We start from the raw sequence: 15,486 nt of genomic DNA, 5'->3' as shown, positions 1-15,486 counted from the left end.
TAAACAGTGCAGGAATGCATAGCCAACTCTGTGCACGAATGCATAGCCAACTCCCTCTTCCAAGTTTTCAAGAGAAAGTAGACATATAGAAGACTTCTTTTATTTTTTTCACAAAGTGTCCTAACTTCCAGAAGTTGACAATGAATTCAAGCATTGTTTTAAAACACTATCCAGGCCAAACACCTTGTCTGCAGGCTAGGGCTGACCACAGGTCACCAGCCTGGGTGGCGTTGGAATGGAGACATCATTAACACATTCAAGAAGCACCAAGACATGTGGTCAACTTGAGAGCTGAAACGATGATAGAACATTGCAGAAAGTTTTTCGAATGTGGTCCAAATTATTTTAATATCCCATATAGTCTATTTTCATGAACTATCAGTTAATGTTTGGAAAGAGCTCACCTAGCATATTTTAATTCCATTGTCCTTCAACTCATTCTGTATTCAGTTCCTCTGAGTCTGTTTTCAACCTTGGCCTCCTGAGGACACAGCCCGAGAAGTTTCTAAGTCAGCTCCATGTTCCTCACCGTCCTCTGCATGGCATAGCTGGAGAAAGCCCTGTAGCTCAGCAGGCAGATGGCGATAAGAAATTAACTTGAACTTCAGCAAGGCTGAGGTTTCCCTGGCAACAGAGGAAGCAGCCATCCTGCCTGGTTTGAACTGCATAGGAAACAGGCTCCCTTGTCAGCATAGCTCACATGCATTTCATTTTTCCCTCCTCGAGTGCTTTAACTTCAGTTAATAGCAGGACAATAAGGGATATGTGCTTAAACAGGTTAATGTGTCTGTGGCTATCAGATACAGAAGAGAAGGCGGAAACCTCTCTGCTAAAAGCTGAAAATCATTAGTAAGCTTTAGTAGTCTCCATCACAAAATCTGTTTTCTTTACTAGGTAAACTATGACATGCAGAAAAATCATTTTAATTTTCTGGGCCATTAAGAATGCCTGTTCTTTTGACGTTTAAATAAAGTTGAATTTTCCATCAAGGTGGGTTTTTTTTAGGAATAAGATAGGCCATGAAAGGTTTTTGGCCTGAATTTCCAGGCCGTGGATTGATCCGTGAGGAATAAGCTACCCTGAAGAGCACCATAGCCTTCTGAATCAATGAGTGCACAGAGCTGATCTCACTTGAGTCTGGCTCTCATTCAGACACAGATTAAGGAAGAAGCTAAGGAAGCTTAAGCTTCCTGTTCCCACATTGGAATTGGCCTCTTCTGGCCCCTGGCCGGGCGGAAGGGGGTGTGGGTATGGAATCTTTCAGAATGTCCACATGGCCATATATTATTATAACATTTATAAAAGGTGTACTCTAAAATGTAGTTGTTTTTGTTTGTTTGTTTTGACAGGCAGAGTGGACAGTGAGAGAGAGACAGAGAGAAAGGTCTTCCTTTTTGCCGTTGGTTCACCCTCCAATGGCCGCTGCGGCCGGCGCATCACGCTGATCCGATGGCAGGAGCCAGGTGCTTCTCCTGGTCTCCCATGGGGTGCAGGGCCCAAGCACTTGGGCCATCCTCCACTGCCTTCCCGGGCCATAGCAGAGAGCTGGCCTGGAAGAGGGGCAACCGGGACAGAATCTGGCGCCCCAACCGGGACTAGAACCTGGTGTGCCAGCGCCACAAGGCGGAGGATTAGCCTGTTAAGCCACGGCGCCGGCCTAAAATGTAGTTTTAAATTTTTTAATTAAAGTCTTTGTAGTTTGGTGGTGGGGCAGGGGAGTGGAAGAGAAACAGAGAGAGTTCCCCTTTGCTAATTCACTCTCCAAATTCCTGCAGTGGCCAGGCGTGGACTGGCCCCAAACTGGGAATTGGGAACTCAATCCCGGTCTCCCAATCACTTGAGTCAATACCTATGCCTCCCAGGGTTTCCATTAGCAGGGAGCTGGATTCAGGAGGTGGAACCAGGGGCACTCAGTTGTGGGAAATGGACATCTTTCCTGGTGTATTACTGGATGATATATCTGCTTCTAGCATTTACCGACCTCCAGACCCTGCTTCCAGCCTCCTCCTAAGGTAGATCCTGGGAGGCAGTGATGAGGGCTCAAGCAGTTGGATCCCTGCTATCCACAAGGGAGATACCAATTGAGTTCCCAGCACCTGGCTCTGGCTCTGGCTCTGCCTTGTCCTAGCAGTTGTGGGTGTTTGGGAAGGTAAGTAGCAGCTAAGAGTTCTCTGTCCTTCTATGTGACTCTCTGCTTCTCAAGTAAATAAAGACTTTTTTAAGAAATGGCAGTTCTAGGGCAGGCATTGTGGTGCAGCAGGTTAAGCCACCTCTTGGGATCCTTACATCCCACATCAGAGGGCTTATTTAAATCCTGGCTACTCTGCTTCCTGACCAGCTTCCTGCTAATGCATCCTGGGTGGCAGTAGGTGGTGGCTCAAGTGGTTGGTCCTCTGCCACCCATATGAGACATCCAGATGGAGTTCCACGCTTCTGGCTCCAGGCTGGACCGGCCAGGCATTTGGGGAATGAACCAGTGGATAGATGATCTCTCTGTCACTCTCTCTGTTGCTCTGCCTTTCAAGTAGATGAAAATGAATAAACATTAAAAAAGGAAGTTCTTGCTAATCAGGAACACTCTTGATAATGCAACATATATAATTATAAACATATATTTCATTTTATAGGAATTGTGTAATATAGAATTTATCAAAATTCCTATGATTAATTTCTAGTGAAAGTATTTTGAATGTTTTTACTGCAGAGAAATGATAAATATCTGAGGCCACAGATATATGTATCCTGATTTGACTATTATACAGTGTATACTTATTTCAAAACATTTCATGGTGCCCTATAAATATGCATAATTTTGCACCAATTAAAGCATGATGAGAATAATAAACTAAAAATACACTGAAATGGAAAGATAAAAATGTTCCTGCTGAATTAAAATAACATGCTAATAAAGATGAAGGAAGCATGAAATTTGATACCCAGCCATCACAAGACCACTGCTGACACACTGGTTAAATGAGAAATGTCTATTCAAAGAGCTTTAGGATGAATCACTGCTATAGTGCCTGAAACACAGGAAACTTGAAAAGCTGGTACAAATTTTATAGCTCTTATGAAAAACTTGCTACAAGTTTTCCCAAATTTGACAACAACCTTGCAAATTTGTATCACATTATCAATAACTGCTGTCTTGAAAGTTTGTATGCTCTCTAAATTCCCCTGTTAATGACTAACTCTCAAGATGGCTGGGTTCAGGGGTAGGACCTTTGGGAGGTGAGGGGCCATGAAGGCTCTGCCCTCATGTGTGGGATCAGTGCCCTTATAAAAAAAACCCGAGGTATCTCGTTCACCCCTTCTGCCATGTGAGCACACGTCGACTAGACATTGAACCTGCTGATGCCTTGAGGTGGGATTTCCCAGCTTCCCGGACTGCAAGCTATAACACATTTCTGCTGTTTAAGATATTTTGTTGTACATGCCCAAATGGAATTAGACAACAATAAACTGTGAAGGTAAAAGAAACTTTTTGAACCATCAGTAACAACAACAACAAAAATCAAGATTTTTGGGGACCAGTGTTGTGGTGCAGCAAGTTAAACTTCCACTTAATGCTGGCATCCCATATTTCAGTGCCTGGTCCGAGTCACAGCTGCTGTGCTTCTGATCCAGCTTCCTGCTAATGTGCCTGGGGAAACAGTGGAAGATGGTCCAAGTGCTTGGGCTTCTGCCATCCACCTGGGAAATCTGGATGGAGTTCCTTGCTCCTGGCTTCAATCTGGACCCATCCTAGCCGTTGTGACCATTCAGGATCTTTTTTTCTTCTCTCTCTTCCCACCCCACCCCCTGTTACTCTGCCTTTCAAATAAATAAAAAATAAATCTTGAAAAAAAAAAAAAACACAAAATTGGGGCCGGCGCTATGGTGCAGCAGGTTAACGTCCTGGCCTGAAGTGCTGGCATCCCATATGGGCGCCAGTTCAAGACCCGGCGGCTCCACTTCCCATCCAGCTCTCTGCTGTGGCCTGGGATAGCAGTAGAAGATGGCCCAAGCCCTTGCATCCCTGCACCCGCGTGGGAGACCCGGAAGAAGCTGGTTCCTGGCTTCGGATTGGCACAGCTCCAGCCACTGAGGCCAATTGGGGAGTGAACCGTCGGATGAAAGATCTCTCTCTCTCTCTCTCCCCCTCTCCCTCTCCCTCTTCTCTCTCTGTGTAACTCTGACTTTCAAATAAATAAATAAATCTTTAAAAAAAATCACAAAATTTTAATAGTACCAAGGGCTGGCAACTCTTAATATTATTAGTGATAAAAAAAATCCTCTTCTCTTTTAAAATCTCTTGTTGGTCTAAATAAAAAATAATCAAGCATACTACTTTTGAATTTTCTCAGCACATAATAGGTGTAAGGTTTAGTCATTTAGAAAAGTCCTTTATATTTTAATAAGTGTTGTATTCCACATAGGAGTTTGGTTGACCAACTCCCACTTATATGAGTTGTATGGTTAACCTCAGACACATGTTGACTCAGCTACATATTTAAAAAGTTTATTTACATGTATTTGAAAAGGAGAGAGAGAAAGGGAAAGAGATCTCCCATCCACTGCTTCATTCCTTAAATGCCCACAACAGCTGGCACTGGTCCAGAACAAAGCTGGAAGCCTGGAACTCAATCTGGATCTCCCAACTGGATAGCAATGACTCAGGTCCTTGAGCCATCACCTGCACTCTCCTAGGGTGCACACTAGCAGGAAGCTGGAATCAGAAGTAAAGCCAGGACTTGAACCAAGGCATTCTGATATGGCATGTGGGTGTCCTGAGCAGTGTAAGGTTTATTTATTTATTTGAAAGGCAGAGAGAGAGAGGAGGGGAGACAGAGAGAGAGAGAGAGAGAGAGAGAGAGAGATCAGTCTTCCATACACTGATTCACTACCCCAAATGGCTGCAAAGGTAGGGCTGTGGGAAACAGAAGCCAGAAGTCAGGAATTCTATCTGGGCCTCCCATGTGGGTAACAGGGACTCAAGTTTTTGAGCCATCACTTTCTATTTCCCAAGTGCAGTAGCAGGACGCTGGATTCAAGGTGGAGTAACTGGGATTTGAACCAGCACTCCCTGTGGGATGCAGGTATCCTATGTAGCAGCTTAGCCTGCTGTGCCACAATGCCCATCCCAAAAGCAGGTGCCAAACACCTGCCCCAAACATGGTTTTTTTGAGAGTAATTTCTTTTTTGTATGTCTCTCTTTTAAAAAATTTATTTCTTTATTTGAAAGGCAGAGTTACAAAGAGAGACAGAGAATCTGCCATCTGCTGGTTCATTCCCCAAGTGAAGTGGCTGCAATGCCAGAGCTGGGCCAGTCTGAAGACAAGAGCCAGGAACATCTCAGATCTCCCACATGAGTGCAGGGGTGCATTAGCGGGGAGCTGGATTAGAAGTGGAGCAGCTGGGACTTGAATTGGTGCCCATACGGGATGCCCGCTTCACAGGCAGTAGCTTTGTTCTCCATACCACAGTGCTGGCCTCCTTCATGTCTCTTTGTCTTTGTAGGTCCTGTATGCTCTGCCACAGATGCTTTTTGCAGCTCTGGACCACCAAACCTCTGCAACTTCCACAAACTAAAGTTTGCTTTTCTCTGCGATTTTCTTGTACTATCCCAGTAATTAGGTGCTTTTTTTTTACTGTCCTCACAGCTCATCCTCCAACTTCCAATGTTCACATACATTGGAGAGCACGGTTATAATTGGTTCATGTCTGAGAGCGATTTCATAATGGCCCAAGCATCATTACAGTTTGCTTCAAACACAGGTTGTGTCTCTAATCCTGGTGATAATACACATGGATCCTTGTGTTTTTGTCTTTCTTCTCCTATAATTTTTATTGTGATTTTTATTATTTAGTCTTATATTTTCCTTATATGAGTATATCAAAAAGTTTAACAATAAAAGTGATCATTGAAAAAAAGTTTAGGCCGGTGCCACAGCTCACTAGGCTAATCCTCTGCCTGCGGCGCCAGCACACCGGGTTCTAGTCCCAGTTGGGGTGCCGGATTCTGTCCCGGTTGCTCCTCTTCCAGGCCAGCTCTCTGCTATGGCCCGGGAAGGCAGTGGAGGATGGCCCAAGTGCTTGGGCCCTGCACCCGCATGGGAGACCAGGAGGAAGTACTTGGCTCCTGGCTTCAGATCAGCTCAGTACGCTGGCTGTAGCGCCATTTGGGAGGTGAACCAATGGAAGGAAGACCTTCCTCTCTGTCTTTCTCTCTCTCACTGTCCATTCTGCCTGTCAAAAAACACAAAAGTTTAAATTTACTTTGCTAAAGACAGAATGGAATAATCTGCGGACTCGTCCTGTGCAGCCGTGCTGCCGGGATGGTGGGGCCATGGCGTTCTTTGACAAAAAGCACCAGAGACAAGTTTCAGTGAACATGCCCGTTTCTTAACAATCAGACATAAACTTTTAAAGGGCAGGCCGGGGGTGGGGGGGTGGGGTGTGTGTGTGTAGCTAGTTCAGGGCAATACTAATTCTATAGGGTAAAGCTGATATTGGCGCCACTGTGCTTCTCCTATCAGTTTGAAGGTGCGGAAGCCTGGTGGAAGCCTGGGCCACACCCGGGAGCAGTTTGCCTGATTGGCAATCACAAGGCTCTTCAACAGAAGGCGGGGGTGGGGGAGATGTGCTTGGGGCTCCTGCCACCTACCAGCACTCAGGTTAGCCTCCTTCTCGGGCTGGGCAGGCAGTCTCCCAGCCAGGCACAGACTCACGCACAATCATCTCACTCTTTTCTCTATAGAAAATGATTATACAAAATGGAGGGAAAATCAAACAGGCTGCAGCCCGAAAGATGTAGAAAAAATATATTATGGGGATGTGTCAGGTAGTTAATTAACAAGAATAATCATGTTGTTCTTCTTGATTTTATAATGTCTGTGGGGTTTGACAACTTTTTTTTTTTTTTAAAGATTTATTTATTTATTTATTTATTTGAAAGGCAGAGTTGCAGAGAGGCAGGGGTAGGGAGAGAGAGAGAAAGAGAGAGACAGCTTGCATCCACTGGTTCACTCCCAAGTGGCCACAATGGCTAGAGCTGGGCAGATTCGAAGCCAGTAGCCAGAAGCTTCCTCCAGGTCTCCCACGTGGGTTCACTGGTACAAGGACTTGGAGCATCTTCTACTGTTTTTCCAGGCCATAGCAGGGAGCTGGATCAGAAGAGGAGCAGCTGGGACTTGAACCCGTCCCCATATGGGATGCTGGCACTGCAGGCAGTGGCTTTATCCACTGCGCCACAGCACCAGCCCCTTGACAACTTCTTAAAACATAATTTGTCAGTTTCTTTTATCATTTTAAATAAATACTCAAGCTTATTTTTGTATTTATAACTTGTAAAAGCTTGACTCTTACCCTCATTCTTCCCATAACAGCAAAGTCAACTTTAAACACTCATTTATTTATTTTTCATTTTATTTGAAAGAGGTAGAGAGATTAATCTGCATAACACTCCCCAAATGCCCACAATAGGTGTGGCTGGACCAGGATGAAATCAGGAACCCAGAACACAATCCTGGTCTTCAGTGGATGCAGGGACCTAAGCACTTGAACCATCCATCACTTGCGGCCTCCCTAGGTGCACATTGGCAGGAAGCTGGATCAGGAGTCGGGGAGTAAGGAGTCAATCAGTCAGTTTTCTTAAGGTAGCATTTTGAGAATAAAATGCACAAATCCTAAGTGTTTGACTGAATTTTTACCTATTTGTGTAACTGTACAACCACCACCCACAAAGATTCAAACCATTTCCATTACCGAAGAGGAAGCAAATTTAGAACCACTAATTTACTCAAGGTTATGAAGTGAATGTATTCATGAATTGAGAATATTTTGTAAAGAAAAAGCAAAATCAAAGAACACGGGGAACTCTTAGAGACAAAATTGTAATTACTAAAATTAAAAATTGAATACAAAGACTAGAAAATAAGGTTAGGAAGCTGCTCAGAATATTAAAAACAGACAAAAAGATGGAACCCATGAGACATGGAGGAAAACCAAGTGGACCAACTCCACCAATAAGAGCCCCAGAAGGAGGAAAATGGGAGGGAGGAAACTTTGAAAACAATGAGAATTTTAGACTTGAAGAATGACATGACTGAATTTTAGGGGGCTGGCTACTGAGTACCCAGAAAACTGACAGTTCAGAAGAGCTGTCAGTACACTTTCCCCCTGCATTTCTAATGAAATTAAAAATTTTTGGAAACAAATGCAACTGAAACAAGGATTTAAAACATCGTGTTGTATGTTATTTGAATTTCAAAGGTCCATGGAAGTGAAATTAAAAGATAAATTTACTTTGGCACAGAAGAGTTTTGAAACCCATGCATAGTTTCTTCATAGTTCATATTTCCCATGACCTCTCTGAAGACCCTCATATATAAAAATATTTTTATATATTACAAATTGAGCATTGCTAATCCAAAAATCTGAAACCTGAAAAACATCAAAATCTGTAACTTATTGAGTGTGTGCCACATAACACCAAAAGTGGAAATTTCCATGCAGTAAAACTTTGTTTCATGCACAAAGTCATTAAAAACAGTGTATATGATTACCATCAGGTGTATATGAAAGGTGTATAGGAAACATAATTTCCTATGGATAAGACTCATTTGGGTATGAGTCTTATCCCCAAGATATTTCAAATATATGCAGATATTCAGAAAACTAGAAGCATTTCTTTCTCAACATGATTATACAAAATGTTACAGTTTGGGAGTGTATTTGACCTTCTCTACAGATTAGCTGAAACTACTTGTTCCCGGTTACTTGTGGCCTTGTCCATCCAACCATCCATCCATCCAGCACTTACCTGGTGCTAAGCCATGGGGGCGCTAATCTCAAAGAGAAGGAATGACTCCTGCTCTACTTCTAACCACAGGGCAGTACTAGCTGTGCTCGTGTGGAGGTGAGAGACGCACGGGCATCAGTATTCCTCATTGTCGCAAAGCCGTATAACACACTAGCCTGAACTCACTGTGCTTTCTGAATCTAGTCATTCATGTATCTCATTAGTTCTAAGAAATTCTAGTCATTGCCTTTCTTTTTTTAATTTTCTTTATTTTACTTTTTAACAGATAAAATATGATTTGTAGATACAAGTCTAAGAACATAATGATAGTCCCCTCCTCCCTCCCTTCTTCCTTTTGCCTTTCTTTCTTTTTTTAGTTTTTGAGAACATATTTTAAATTTACATTGCAATCAAAAGGCTTAATCCTTCACTGAATAAAAATCTTAACAAGTTAAAAGCAAAAAGACTAGTGGGAATATAGACAAAATCTATAAACAATTATTGAATGGAAAAATGACCATTTTACCCATATACTGATTTTTTTGTCAATTATTCATAATTTCTTTCAATGAAATAGAACCAATGACAATGTAACATCTAAGTATTTCCTGTGTGGTTACAAAATAATAATTAAGTTCATTTAAACTTTAAGCCATTTCCTCTCAACAGTTTATGCACAGGAATAATTTTATGCAGATTGCAATACAAATAATTATACATTACATTTTCTGTACTCTATTAGTTTCCACAGATCATGGAAAACATAAGGTATTTGTCTTTTGGAGACTGGCTCATTTCACTAAGTGCAGTGGTTACCAGTTGTACCCGTTTTGTTGTGAAAGACAGGATTTCATTCTTGTTTACTGCTGAGTAGTATCCCATAGTGTATATATACCACATTTTCTTTGTCTAGTCATCAGTTGATGGGCATCTGGGTTGATTCCATATCTTAGTTATTTTGAATTGAATTGCAATAAACATGGGGGTACAAATAATTTTTTCATATGCTGATTTCATTTTTAAAAAATATTTATGTATTTATTTGAAAGGCAGAGTTACAGAGAGGCAGAGGCAGAGAGAGAAAGAGGTCTTCCATCTGCTGGTTCACCCCCAGATGGCCTCAATGGCTGGAGCTGGGCTGATCTGAAGCCAGGAGCAAGGAGCCTCTTCTGGGTCTCCCTCGTGGGTGCAGGGGCCCAAGGACTTGGGCCATCTTCTACTGCTTTCACAGGCCATAGCAGAGAGTTGGACTGGAAATGGAGCAGCCGGAACTTGAACTGGCGCCCATATGGGATACCGGCACTGCAGGCAACAGCTTTAACCTGCTGCGCCACAGTGTCACCCCTTAAAAATTTATTTTGTAACATTTGTCTGATAACTCTGTTCAGTGAATTTCTTGGCGCCTTGCTTGATTCTTCACCATGCTCTTGGTTTTCGCTTAGGTTGGGTTGCTTTTGCATGCCTTGTGTACTTTTGGGTAGTGAGCTCATTCCAGCAGGGTTTGTCTGTTGCATCCTGGGAGTTCATGGATTGAGGGCTTGTCCTCCACATTTACATTGGCTTCTTCGATCTGCCCTGGAGGAACTAGACCAAAGCAGCTGGGAGTTTCTGAGTCTGGGAAGTGGGACCCTGGATCGTCCATATTGGTCCACACAGAGGCTTAGCCTGTTGTTTACACATTCAGAGGGGAGATTCACCTCTGCCCTCTGCCCCTGCCCCACATACACCCAGAGCTGAGACCAAAACACAGCAGTACTATTGTCTCCCTCAGAGGTGGTAGTGGAATCTTTTCTGGTCCATTCTTTCTCTGTGGGAGGAGCTTCTGGGTGGGTGGGGCGAAGACTGTGGCTCAACCCCAATCCTCCCCATGGCCTGGACCCGCAGCCCTAGAGACCCGATTGGAAGCCACCTCTGTCACGCTTCCTCCCAGGGCAGTCGGCTCCACTCGCAAGCTTACTGCCTGGATGGATGTTTCCTTCTCATTTTGCCTCCTGGGAATTTCCATTCATTTCTTTTCAGCTCAGGTGTGCGTGTAAGAAATAGTATATGTATTTTGTGTGGCATTTTTATAAGTGTTTATACTAGGAAAGTTATTCAGCCTGTCAGAATTTAGGAAGCTCAATTGTTACAATATTGCTTATGAATGAAAATTATTTTCAAATGGCTTAAAAAGCAAGGCAATGATAAACTCAGAGTATTTTTCAAAACCTCCCTGTTTTCATCAGTTTTTCATTACTGTAATGAAATATTTAAGATTGGCTACTTTATAAGAAGAAGTTAACTTTGACTCCTGGTTCTGGAGGTATAAGATCCAAAGATCACGGTACAGACTGTCCAAGGGCCACTCCCACTCCTTGCTCACATCACATCATGGGGGCAACATGTATGTCTGCGTGTGTGTGGTCTCTCCTCCTCAGAAAAAACACAAGGATTCCATGCTCAAGTCCCAATGTGACCCACTTTCCAAAGGCCCCACCTCTAAACAGGTTAAATTTCCACCCCCTTAACACCATTAACTGGGTCTCTGGGGATTAAACTCCTGCATGAGTTCAGGAGAGCAAATCACACTCAAACCATGGCATTCTGCCTCTGTCTCCTGAAACTCATGTCCTTCCCACACGTGACATGCACTCACGTAGTCACAAAGTCGTAACTCAGTCCAACTGAATTCACAAGTCCCAATTCCAAAGTCTCCTCTGAGACTCAAGGCAACCTCCTTGCAGTTGTGGATCTGTAAAATCAGAACAAGTTATCTAGGGTGGGTGTTTGCACGGTGCTTATGATGCTGCTAGGGACGCCTGGGTTCGAGCCCTGGCTCTGCTTCAAGTTCCAGCTTCCTGCTAATGTGCACCCTAGGAAGCACTGGGAACTGCTCAAATACTCAAGTCCCTGTCACCTGGGTGGGAAAACCAGATGGAGTTCTTAACTACTGGTTTGTCCCTGGTCCAGCTCTAGTGTTGCAGGCATTGGGGGACTGAAGCAGCAGGTGGAAGAGCTCTGTGTTTCTGTCTCTCTCTGTACCCCTGCCTTTCAAATAAATAAAAGTTTAAAAGAAATCCCAACTTGTGTTCAGTGGTGGGACAGGCACAGGGGAAACATTCCCATTCAGGAGGGAAGGAATCGACAAGTAGAAAATAATCGGCCCAAAGCAAGATGGAAACCCAGCAGAGCAGACGTGTGATGCTCCAGGTCTTCCATCTTGTACACACTGTGGCAGGGGTGGCTTCCCAAGGTCTTGGGCGTGGCTGTCCTCCTTGGTGCACACTGCTGTCTGCGGCTTTCCCAGGCTTGCGTGATCTGCTGTCTGCAGCTCCCCACAGTGGGTGGTGCATGTTGTTGGTCACTCTACCTTCCTAGGGTCCCCTCTTCAGTTCTAGTCCCATAGCTCCACTAGACATCATCTTACCTGGAGGCTCCCTTAGGGGCTCCCACCCTGCAGTTGCCTGGCTTTTCAGATTTTCCTTTGAGATTTCAGTAGCAGTCGCCACAGTCCTACAACTTGCATTCTGTGCACTGCCATCTAGCATCAGGCAGATGCTGACACTAAGGTCTACACCAGCACAAGTGCACCTGGACCTGTCTGAACCCGACTGCAGCCCCAGAGAACTCTACACAATGAATGCAGAGATTGCCTTGGACCAGCCTGTGAAAAGCACCCTGGGATTCCAACAAATATTTCCTCCCTTCTCATCCTCTGGACCAGTTATGGGAGCGGTGGCCTCAAAGGTTTCTGGGATGCCCTCAAGGCCTTTTCCCCATTGTCTTGCCAAGTAGCACATTGTGGGGAACCGCAGGCTGGCCACCTGTGAGAACCTCCTCATCTGCATAGCTTGCAGCAATCGGTCGACCACAAGGCCCACGAAAACAGCCAGGTGAAACAGATGAAACAGAATGGACTCTGCATAAACAACTAGGAAGAACCAGGTGAAACAGATGAACTTTCGACCTGAGACTATAGTCCTTTATCTGATTGGACGATACCAGCGTGAACTGCACGTGAAGAGAGCCGCTATTGGCTGTGGAGCGGATGCTCCACGGGACTTGGGGTATAAAGAGACATTGGGAATTGGGCTTGGAGCTCCTCTTCCTCTTTTCTTCTCTCCTCCTCACTCTTTCCTTCTGCCCCCACAAGTAAAAGTTCCTTGAGAACCTAGAAACAGTGACCGTGTGGTGATTGCATTGGACCCTTGCTGGCGAGGGTCCGACACACATCACTCCTTATTATCTGAGTTAATCTCTTTAGTAAGTGGCTTCTCCAGCACACCCCCTTGTCCTGAACACATTTTTTATTCCCTCTTTTAGATAGGCTGGAAATTTTCCATGTCTTTCATTCTGCTTCCATTTTAATTATACATTCTACCTTTAGGTCACACCATTGCTCCTGAATCTTATTGTATATGGATAAAAGCAACCAAGCAGGGGCTTTACTGCTTTGCTATTTAGATATTTCCTTTGCCAGAAATCTCAGTTCATCACTTTTAAATTCAGCCTTCCATAAAGCCTTAGGGTACTGACACAATGCAGCGACATTCTTTACCATGGTGTGACATTCTTTGCCATGGTGTGACAAGGGTGGCCTTTAGTCCAATTTCCAGCAGAGTCCTCATTTGCATCATCATTTTGGTCGTAATCACTTACATAATCTCTAAGCTATTCTAGCTCTTTTCTAGGCTTTTTCTGTGACCTCACCAGAATTGCCAGGAAATCTTTGCTTACAGCATTATAAGCTTTATTTATTCATTTATTTTAGATGCTCTTCCAAACTCTTTCTATATCGTCCAGAAACTCAGTAACAAAGGTGCCTCTGCATTTTTAGGTGTAGTTGTAGTAATGATTCCATCCTCATCACCGGTTTTCTTTATTTATCAGCTTTGTGTCACTGCAGTGAAATACCTGAGGCACCTACCTTATAAAGAGAACAGGTGTACTTAACTCACAGTTTTGGATCAGTTGGTCCCACTGGTTTGGCCTCTAATGCATGTAGCAGGTGGCAGCACAGCATTCTGGGATCATGTGTAGTCTCTCTCCCTCTCCTTACAAAGCTACCAGGATTGTACCCTCATGGGAGGGTACAACTTAGTGATCTCGTAAAATTCGGTCACTCTCCAAAGGTCCTGGCTCTAAATACTAAGGGTAGGATTAAGTTCCCACCCTATTAATACAATTCACATAAGACTGTAGGGATTAAATTCCTGACTGAACTCAGAACACAAATCATATTCAAACCGCAGCACTCCCTGAATAATCTCATACCTACTTTGTTAATGATGAGAATTATTACGTTATGAGAACACAAAAGAAGATGTGGTTAATGTTGACTTGGTGGCCAAAGAAGTCTTCACCAAACAGGTGACATGTAAACCAGAACTTAGAGGATAAGAAATTTAGTAAACATTTATCTACATCCAACCATTAGTCTTCCAATTATTATACCTGATGAAATTTAGAGTTAGTCTTTGCCCAATTGATTTACTTCATTTTATTTATTACTAGACATATATTTTGATACAGAATATCATCAGGGTTGTTATTAACCATGGATTTCTAAGTGCCATGCTAGGAGAGAGTGTTTTTTTCAATAAGACTGAGATTCAGAGCATTTAAAAAACATTTTCATTTGTATAAATACAATGAATGACAGGGTTGGATTCAAATTTAAATGTAGCAGCCATGAAATGTGTCCCTCAGGGCCCAGCTATTTTCGTTCTGAAATCCTTTGCCATGGCTGCATGGACACCATGCTTCCCACTGGGCTGCTCCCAGTCAGCTCCTGAAATACCGCAGTGGTACCAGGCCAGATCCCTTCCTGGAAGACATGGGACTCCTGGTGGCAGGCGTTGGCTCAATGACCTCCTGGATTTTCTTAGGACTGATGGACGGCCTAAAGACTCCTCCACTTGACCTTCCTTGCCTTCCTTCTTCACGCCAGGTCAGACTTGCACTGTGCGCTGCTCTCCCAGCATTTGCCTGCACCCTGTGCATTTTCCCCCACAGTCCTGTCCCTAGTAAAATCCTGGCACCTTTGATTCTATCTTTGTAGCCACTTCTCAGAACACCTAGACTATTGCACTGTTTGACCGAAGAACCCATGTGCTTACAAAAAGTGGCTAAGAGCAGATCAAAGACCTAAATGTAAGAGCTTAAACGGTAAAATTCTTGGAAGAAAACAGATCTTTGTGACCTTGGATTAGTCCATGATATTTTAGATATGACTCCAACATTGCAAGAAACAAAGATAAATTAGACAATCAAAAGGAAAGTCTTTGTGCTTCAAAAGACACCTCGAGAAAGTGAAAAGTCAGTACATGGAACAGGAGAAAAGACTTGCAAATTGTGTATCTGATAAAGGATTTGTATGTAGAATATATGCATACTCTTATAACTCAGTTATTAAATAGGTAAAGGATCTGAAAAGGAGTTTCTCCTAAGAATATGTACAAATGTCCAATAGGCACATGAACAGATGCTCAGCATCATTAGCCATCAGAGATCTGCAAATTAATACCCATGATCAGATATCATTCACATACACGTGGATTGCTACCCTGTAAAAGTTGGACAGCAACAAGTTTTAGAAAGGATGTTGAGAAATTGGAAACCACATCCACTGCTAGTGAGAATGTAAAGTAGTGCAGACACTTAGGAAGCAGGTGGGTAGCTTATCAAAAGGTTGGGCATGGAGTTACCACATGACCCAACAATTC

Source organism: Lepus europaeus, chromosome 16, assembly GCF_033115175.1.
Source record: "Lepus europaeus isolate LE1 chromosome 16, mLepTim1.pri, whole genome shotgun sequence".
Classification (NCBI taxonomy): Eukaryota; Metazoa; Chordata; class Mammalia; order Lagomorpha; family Leporidae; genus Lepus; species Lepus europaeus.
The sequence above is the reverse complement of the archived record's forward strand: the minus strand, read 5'-3'. Positions refer to the sequence as shown.